Raw genomic sequence first — 8,790 nt, 5'->3', positions numbered from 1 at the left:
CTACGGCCCTAACATAGACGATTCCACATTTTACGAAACATTACAATCCTTTATAATCAATAACCAAGATAAAAATATTATAATCGGTGGTGATTTCAATACTGTCCTGAACCCATTATTAGATAAAAAGAATGGAAACCTTTATACTCATACTAAAAATAGAAACATTTTAAACAACATAATTGATAACTACAATATGATAGATATCTGGCGTACAATATACCCAAACGAAAGCAAATTCACCTGGCACTCAAACACAAAACCAACAATATTTTGTAGATTAGACTATTTTTTAATATCTGAATCACTTTGCAACATAATTGACACATGTAACATAAAACCAGGGTTTATGACTGACCACTCTCTAGTTGAACTTAAACTGCACAATATACAACCTGAAAGAGGCCCAGGATACTTTAAAATTAACAACAGCATCTTATTAGATACACAATATCAAACACAAATAAAACAGGAAATATTAAATACAGTTCAAAATAATAAAGATGCAAACCCAAACACCTTATGGGAAGTAATTAAAGGAAATATACGTAACACAACAATTAGATACACATCATTTAAACAAAAAGAAACACACAAACTTGAAAATGAAACCATCAAAACCATTGAAACACTTGAAAAACAATTGCATCAAACAAACACAAATGATACCACCGACATTGAAAATGAAATAACTTTAAAAAAGCAAATATTAGATGGAATTTATCATACACATCTCAATGGAATAATACTAAGAGCGCGTGCACAGCATGTTGAACACAATGAAAAAAATACAAAATATTTCGCAAACATTGAAAAACGTAGAAGTGAACAAAAAACTGTACACAAATTAGTAGTCAATGGCAAAGATATAACAAACAGAACTCAAATACTAGAAGAACAACGTTTATTTTTCGAAACCCTCTATAAACGAAAAAATGTTGAAAATAACACCCTTTTTAAAAATACACATCACGCTTTAAACCAGGAGGAAAAACAATTGTGCGACGGATTGCTTAATGAATATGAATGTGGATTAGCTCTAAAAGAAATGCAAAATAACAAAAGCCCAGGATCTGATGGCATCACAATCGAATTTTATAAAATATTCTGGAATGATATAAAAGCACATCTAATTAATTCACTTAACTATTCATTTAACAACGAAAACTTAACTACGCTACAAAAACAAGGTATTATATCACTTATTCCAAAACCCGGAAAAAACTTAGAATCCTTAGCAAACTGGCGCCCGATTAGTTTACTAAACAATGATTATAAAATTGCAACTAAAAGTATAGCAAACAGAATAAAAAAAATATTACCATCAATCATTTCAAAATCTCAATCTGGTTTCATAAAAGGACGTTACATTGGTGAAAACGTTCGTCTTATCCAAGAATGCATAAACTATTTCAACAATTCAAATAATCCTGGTCTAATATTCTTTGCAGACTTTGAAAAGGCATTCGATTCGCTTGATCATTCATTTATGTTCTCTTGCTTAGAAAATATGAACTTTGGTGAAAGTCTCATTCAATGGGTCAAACTGTTCTATACCGATATTAACAGTATAATTATTAATAATGGCTTCTTTTCGAACAGTTTTAACATCGAACGAGGGGTTCGACAAGGATGTCCACTCTCATCATCGCTATTTATTATTTGCATCGAGTATCTATCACATCACATCCAATCAAATAAACACATAAAAGGCATATCACTAGAACCTGACGAAGAAATCAAACAATCCCTATTTGCTGACGATGCAACTTATTTTTTAAATGACAATTACGATTCTTTCCATAACCTAATAGAGTCGCTAACCCTTTACGGAATGACATCGGGTCTTAAACTAAACAAAAGTAAATGTACTGTGCTTCGAGTAGGTAAATTAAAACAAAGTAATGTTCAATATAAAAAAGAAATGAAATTTAATTGGACATCCGATGAAGCCACAACGTTAGGAATTACTTTCACAAATAATGAAAAGGATACAGTTCTTAAAAACATACTACCTAAATTACAGAATTTTAAAAACTGCTTAAAATCATGGCATCATCGTAAACTTACACTAATCGGAAAAAACACAGTATTGAAAACGTTTGCACTTCCTAAATTGATATATGTTTTAACAGTCCTCCCAAATCCACCAAATAATGTTATTAACGATATAAAATCAGCAATATTTAACTTCATATGGGACGGTAAACCTGATAAAATAAAAAGAACTCAGTTAATTCAATCTGTAGAAAATGGAGGTATTCAATTAACGAACATTGACTCATTCTTGAATGCAATCAAATGCAGCTGGGTTAAAAGATACCTAGATAATACCAATACGAGTAAATGGAAATTATTCTACCAGAAAATCCTAAAAAAATATGGTGACTCCTTAATCTTTGAATGTAACATCAGCAATACTATCTTACATGACATTGCAAACGAAAACATATTTCTATCTGATGTTCTATCAGCGTGGAGTGATGTCACTCATAACTTAGAAACCCAAACTAGCAGTAAAACAATTCTATGGAACAATAAAGACATAACTTCAAACAATAAGACGCTTTTCTATAAAGACTGGTTTGAACGAAGCATTAAATATGTCGACCAATTATATGACTACAGAATTAAGGATTTCTACTCTTTTGATAATATATGCTACATATACGGAATACCTTCAAATAATTTTCTGAAGTACTACACACTAATCAAAAGTATACCCATACATATTAAATCTGAAATCAATACAAATAATACACCATGTACTCAAACAACATTTGTAGAAAACATACTTGGAAGAAAAAACAAAACAAATAAAATATTTTACACACTACAAATTAAAAACCCTACAGAAAACTCCAAAATCCAAAATAAATGGCAAGTCCTTTTTGAAGAAAATGAACTTAATTGGAAACACATATTTACCATGCCATATAAAGCAACTATTGAAAGCACACTGAGAAATTTTCAATATAAATACATCCATAGAATTATAGCTACAAATAAATATCTCTTTAAATGCAAATTATCTAACTCAAATCTGTGTGACTTCTGCTTTGAAAACATTGAAACTATAGAACATCTTTTTTGGGAGTGCAAACACATCCAGCCTATTTGGAATCAATTAATATCTTTTCTTGAACAACAACAACTTAACGTTAAACTATCTTTCTTAAATGTAAGTTTCGGAATTAACTCATTGAAATCAATAGACTGTAATAATATTGTGAATTTTATGGTTATATTGATGAAATATTTTATCTTAAACATGAAGTACAAAAAACAAGTACCAAATTTTAATTGCTTTGTCCATAGTCTTAAACTAAAAATCCAGATTGAGAAAGAAATAGCCCTCAGTAATGACACATTACAAATCTTTGAACAAAAATGGAATCGGATTAAATTCTCATAATGTTTTGTCCACTTATATACATTTTACCCTAATGTTAGTTTATCTCTCTAAAATAGTTTTGTTTATTTATTTTTTTTAATTTTTATTTTGTAATCTGACAAGATCATTGTGAATATAAAACAAAAAACACAAGTCCAGTATGCTTTCTTCCGACTTTATACAACTCATCATTTTTCATAACTATTACTCTGTTGTGCTTTTCTTTTCTCTCTAAAAAAAAAAATAAATATATATTAGCATATCTTGTAAAACATGTCTGAACTTTATTGCTTTGTATATCACTATATTGTATGATCATATACATGTTTACATTGTATGTATGATATTGAATAAAAAAAAAAAAAACAACAAATACCTGATGCTGCCACTCAACTAGCAACAACAAATACCTCATGTTGCCACTCAACTAGCAACAACAAATACCTGATGCTGCCACTCAACTAGGGACAACAAATAGCTCATGTTAACACTCAACTAGCAACAACAAATACCTCATGTTGCCACTCAACTAGCAACAACAAATACCTCATGTTGCAACTATACTAGCAACAACAAATATAAATGTTGCCACTCAACTAGCAACAACAAGTACCTGATGTTGCCACTCAACTAGCAACAACAAGTACCTGATGCTGTCACTCAACTAGCAACAACAAATACCTGATGTTGCCACTCAACTAGCTACAACAAATACCTTATGTTGCCACTTAACTAGCAACACCAAATACCAGATGCTGCTACTCAACTTGCAACAACAAATACATTTGATGTGGCCACTCAACAAGCAACAACAAATATCTCATGTTGCCACTCAACTAGCAACAACAAATACCTGATGCTGCCACTCAACTAGCAACAACAAATACCTCATGTTGCCACTCAACTAGCAACAACAAATACCTGATGCTGCCACTCAACTAGCAACAACAAATACCTCATGTTGCCACTCAACTAGCAACAGCAAATACCTCATGTTGCCACTCAACTAGCAACAACAAATACCTGATGCTGTCACTCAACTAGCTACAGCAAATACCAGATGCTGCCACTCAACCATCAACAAAAAATACCTCATGTTACCACTATATTAGACACAACAAATACCTTTGATTTTGCCACTACTAGCAACAACAAATACCTCAATTTTTGTTGCCACTCAACTAGCAACAACAAATACCTATTGCTGCCACTCAACTAGGTACGACAAATACCTCAAATACTAATCAGAAAAACGTGTTTGTTGCAATAATAATATAATTCAATTTTATAATTGATTATTTGAAACCCATAAAAATAAATTTTAGGTTAGTTGAACTTATGAAAGCTAAATGTTAACGCTGTCAAATTTAACTATCCATCTTTTTAGTGTGTAAAGTTTTTACTATGTATCAATGACAAACATAAAACGGAAATTATGTTTGTGATCATTTTGCATTCAAGTTTTACCATTCATTCAAGAAAGCGAAATAATGATGGGCCCACATTTCAAAAACATTGCCAGCATTGACTATTACTTAAGTTAGTTGCTATTTTTATAGTTTGAGATAAATGAAAAGTATTATCATGAGGCATTTGAGAGAATAAAATACAACTTGTAATAGTTCAATCTTGTCATCACATGTAATGTTAACTCAAGAGGATAAGAAGATGTGACATAATGACTCAACTTTTAGACCAATGAGACCCTGATTCAAAATCAGCTTAGATATTATTAAGATAAATGTTTGGAACATCTTTCATCCATATTAAGTTTTAACTGTAGCCTTTAGTGTGGTTACATAGTTTTTCTAAAATTTAAACTAGTGACCAAGTTTTGGGACACATGTGACCCAGATTTGAACATAGATGTGGCCTGACCAGAGTGGTGACAATGGATTTCTAAGATTTGGCATTGTGTCCAAGATCTTGAAAGCACATACCTGGATTCAAACTCGGCCAAGATAAGATAAACGTTCGGACTAATTTTAATATAATTTGAGTCCTAAATGTGGCATATATCAGTCAATGAATATATAGTTCTATACGTAAATTTGAATTGAAATAACCAGTTAATATTAGGAGTTTAGGATTTCAGCGATCGGAGGTGAAGAACGTGTTTTCGTTTGTTTTGTTTACCTTTTTACCCGATACCGCCCCGAACGAACGACAACTCTTGTTCTCCCTTAGTTACGAAAAGAAGGTTTTCTATTATGTAGTGACCTAGTTTTTGGCGATCTAGTGTTTATATGAATGTGACTTAGATTGGAACTCGACTGTTTTATTTCTTAAATGAACATTCTTACCAAGTTTCATCAAAATTGAGTCATAAGTGTTGCCTCTACAGCGGTTACAAGCTTTTCCTTAGATCAGACCTGGTGACATACTTTTTATCTCACCTAAGCACAACGTGCTCATGGTGAGCTTTTGGGATCGCCTTTTGTCCGTCGTGCATCGTGCGGCGTCAACATTTTGCCTTGTGAACACTCTAGAGGCCACATTTTATTGTCCGATCTTCATGAAACATAGTCAGAACATTTGTCCCAATGATACCTCGACTGAGTTTGAAACTGGATCATGCTGGGTCAAAAACTAGGTCACTAGGTAAAAAAAACAAAACTTGTGAACACTGTAGAAGTCACATTTGATGCCCAATCTTCATGTTACTTTGTCAAAATGTTTGTCTTAATGATATGTTAGTTGAGTTCAAAAAATTGTTCCAGTCTAATGAAAAACATGGCCGCCAGGGGGCGGGGCAGTATTCCTTATATGGCTATAGAAAAACCTTGTGAACACTCTAGAAGTAAAATTTTTTGCCTAATCTTCATGAAACTTGATAAAAACATTGGTTTCATTGATATCTCGGATGAGTTAAAAAATGGTCCAGATCAATGAAAAAACATGGCTGCCAGGGGGCGGGGCAGTTTTCTCTATATGTATATAGTGAAAACATGTGAACACTTCAAAAGTCACATTTTTGGTCCAATCTTCATGAAATTTGGTCAAAACATCTGTTTCCTGGATACAACGGTTGAGTTCGAAAAGGGTTCGGATCGGTAAAAAAACATGGCCGCCAGGGGGCGTCTTTTTCCTTATATTTATGTAGTAAAAAAGCTTGTGAACACTCTAGAAGTCATATTTTTTGCCTAATCATCATGAAATTTGGTCAAAACATTGGTTATGTGGATATCTCGGACGAGTTTTAAAATAGTCGTGAACATTTGAAAAACATGGCCGCCAGGGGGTGGGGCAGTTTTCTGTATATAGTGAAAACATGTGAACAGTCTATAAGACACATTTTTTGCCCAATCTTTATGAAATTTGGTCAGAACATTTGTTTCCTTGATACGACGGTTGAGTTCAAAAATGGTTCGGATCGGTAAAAAAAACATGGCCGCCAGGGGGAGGGGGCCTCTATCCTTATATTTATATAGTAAAAAAAGCTTGTGAACACTCTAGAAGTCACATTTTCTGTCCAATCATCATGAAACTTGGTCAAAACATTGGTTTTATGGATATCTTGTTATGATATCTAGGCCGAGTTCCTTTATGGTTGTGGTCTGTTGAAAAACTTGGCTCTAAATGGCTTTATAGTGTAACCTTGTTTACACTCTACTTAGAAATTACCAATGTACACGTTGAATGAAATTTATGCATTTTATGATATTCATGATCTCCATGCAGTCACATCTGATTATCATTCTGCCGATAAGATATACAGTTAAATTGCCAAAAAAAAAATTTTTGTTCATTTCTGAAGAGGATTAATATGTTGATGATTGGTTAGGGATGAAGTGCAACAAACATATTTTTGCCATCTGAAAACCCTTTATTAAATATTCTCAAAATTTTAAGTAGTAATATTGATTTCACAGAAAATTACTTAGGGGAGAAACAACTATATATTACTTGAATTGTGTTTGACCTTCAATTGTGAATGCATAGCTTGTCAGGAATGCACTCATATTTCTCCAATGATCCCATTTATCCACCTGCTTATCAGAAACTAATTAATTATCTATTGACTGTGCCTGAATTGTTAATGTGATGTAACAGGCTTGCAGCCTAAAAGCCCTTAGTCCCTAGAAATAGGCCCCAGCAGGGAACTCACATCAAAGACCTTCAGACTGATAAGAGTGAAACACAAATTGTTATGGCACACAGTTTATGAATGTCAGGTCGGTAGTTTTGGTGTGATTATCAAAGATTTGTGTTTTAAATAGGGTTGATTGTTGTTTTAATTAGAAATATCATTGCAAGGTGGGTCTGAAAATAGTTCCAGTTTGTTTAAAAGCAAGGCCCTGAGGTGGGTGGAAGATTTCTTGTTATTGCTATAGTGAAACATTGTAAACTGTTTATAAGTCACATGTTAGTTCAATCTTAATGAAACATGCTGAGAAATGATGTTCCTATAATATCTTGAATTACTTTGAAAATGGCTCCGGTGCTCTGAAGAGCATGGTTTCCAGGGGCGAGCAAATTTCTTCTTGTGAACCTTATGATAATATTTATGTTTCCTTAAGTACTTTTATTATTTTGAACTCAACCTTCCCAGAATAGTTTAGTTCCTTTGGGTCTGAGGTGAGCGGCTGAGGGCCCATGGCCCTCTTGTTTATGCATGTGACCTAGACTCAAAATCGGCTTAGATATTGTTTACATAAACATCCTGACCAAAGTTCTATCAAGATGTGTATTTATAGATCTTTGTTCTGAATCGAAATATGCCAAGTATCTATCCGTTCAACACGGGATGATTTGAGCACTATTATTTAGACTATTTGTGTCCTCTAGATTGTTAACGGGGCTATTTGACGATACCCGAATATTAGGTAATGTAACGACTCGCCCCCTTAACGACTCGCCCCATAACGACTCGCCCCACTTTTTATAACGACTCGCCCCACATGTATAACGACTCGCCCCACATATATAACGACTCGCCCTATCAAAATAAAATGTTATATTATATATGGTAATATAAATGAAATCAATTCATAATATGAATTTAATGTTCGGCATTGTTTGATAACCATCGTTTAGCGGTTTTTTGCCTTATACCTGACCTTATATACGTCTATTGCAGGCATATTCTGAGAAGTAATAATTGTTATTTAATGATTTTTTTTTACATCTGTGTTCAGTGACAATATAATCATAAAGCAACACTATTGGATATCGGCACATTTGTCTCATGTCATACTTTCCTTTATATTTATAAAAAGAAGCAAAGGCTAAGAACATATCGACAATTAAAGATTCCCAGGTTAAATTACTCAAGAATTAAGGATTATCGTTATAAAGGAGACCGATGAATTAACAACATAATTGACAGGTACATTACCGCGGGCGGGTGATGACAATCAACAATACACGTGTCATAATCGCGAAAGCGTGAATAC

This window comes from Dreissena polymorpha, chromosome 5 (genome assembly GCF_020536995.1).
Source record: "Dreissena polymorpha isolate Duluth1 chromosome 5, UMN_Dpol_1.0, whole genome shotgun sequence".
In the NCBI taxonomy this organism is placed as follows: Eukaryota; Metazoa; Mollusca; class Bivalvia; order Myida; family Dreissenidae; genus Dreissena; species Dreissena polymorpha.
Note: the sequence above shows the minus strand (reverse complement) of the source record.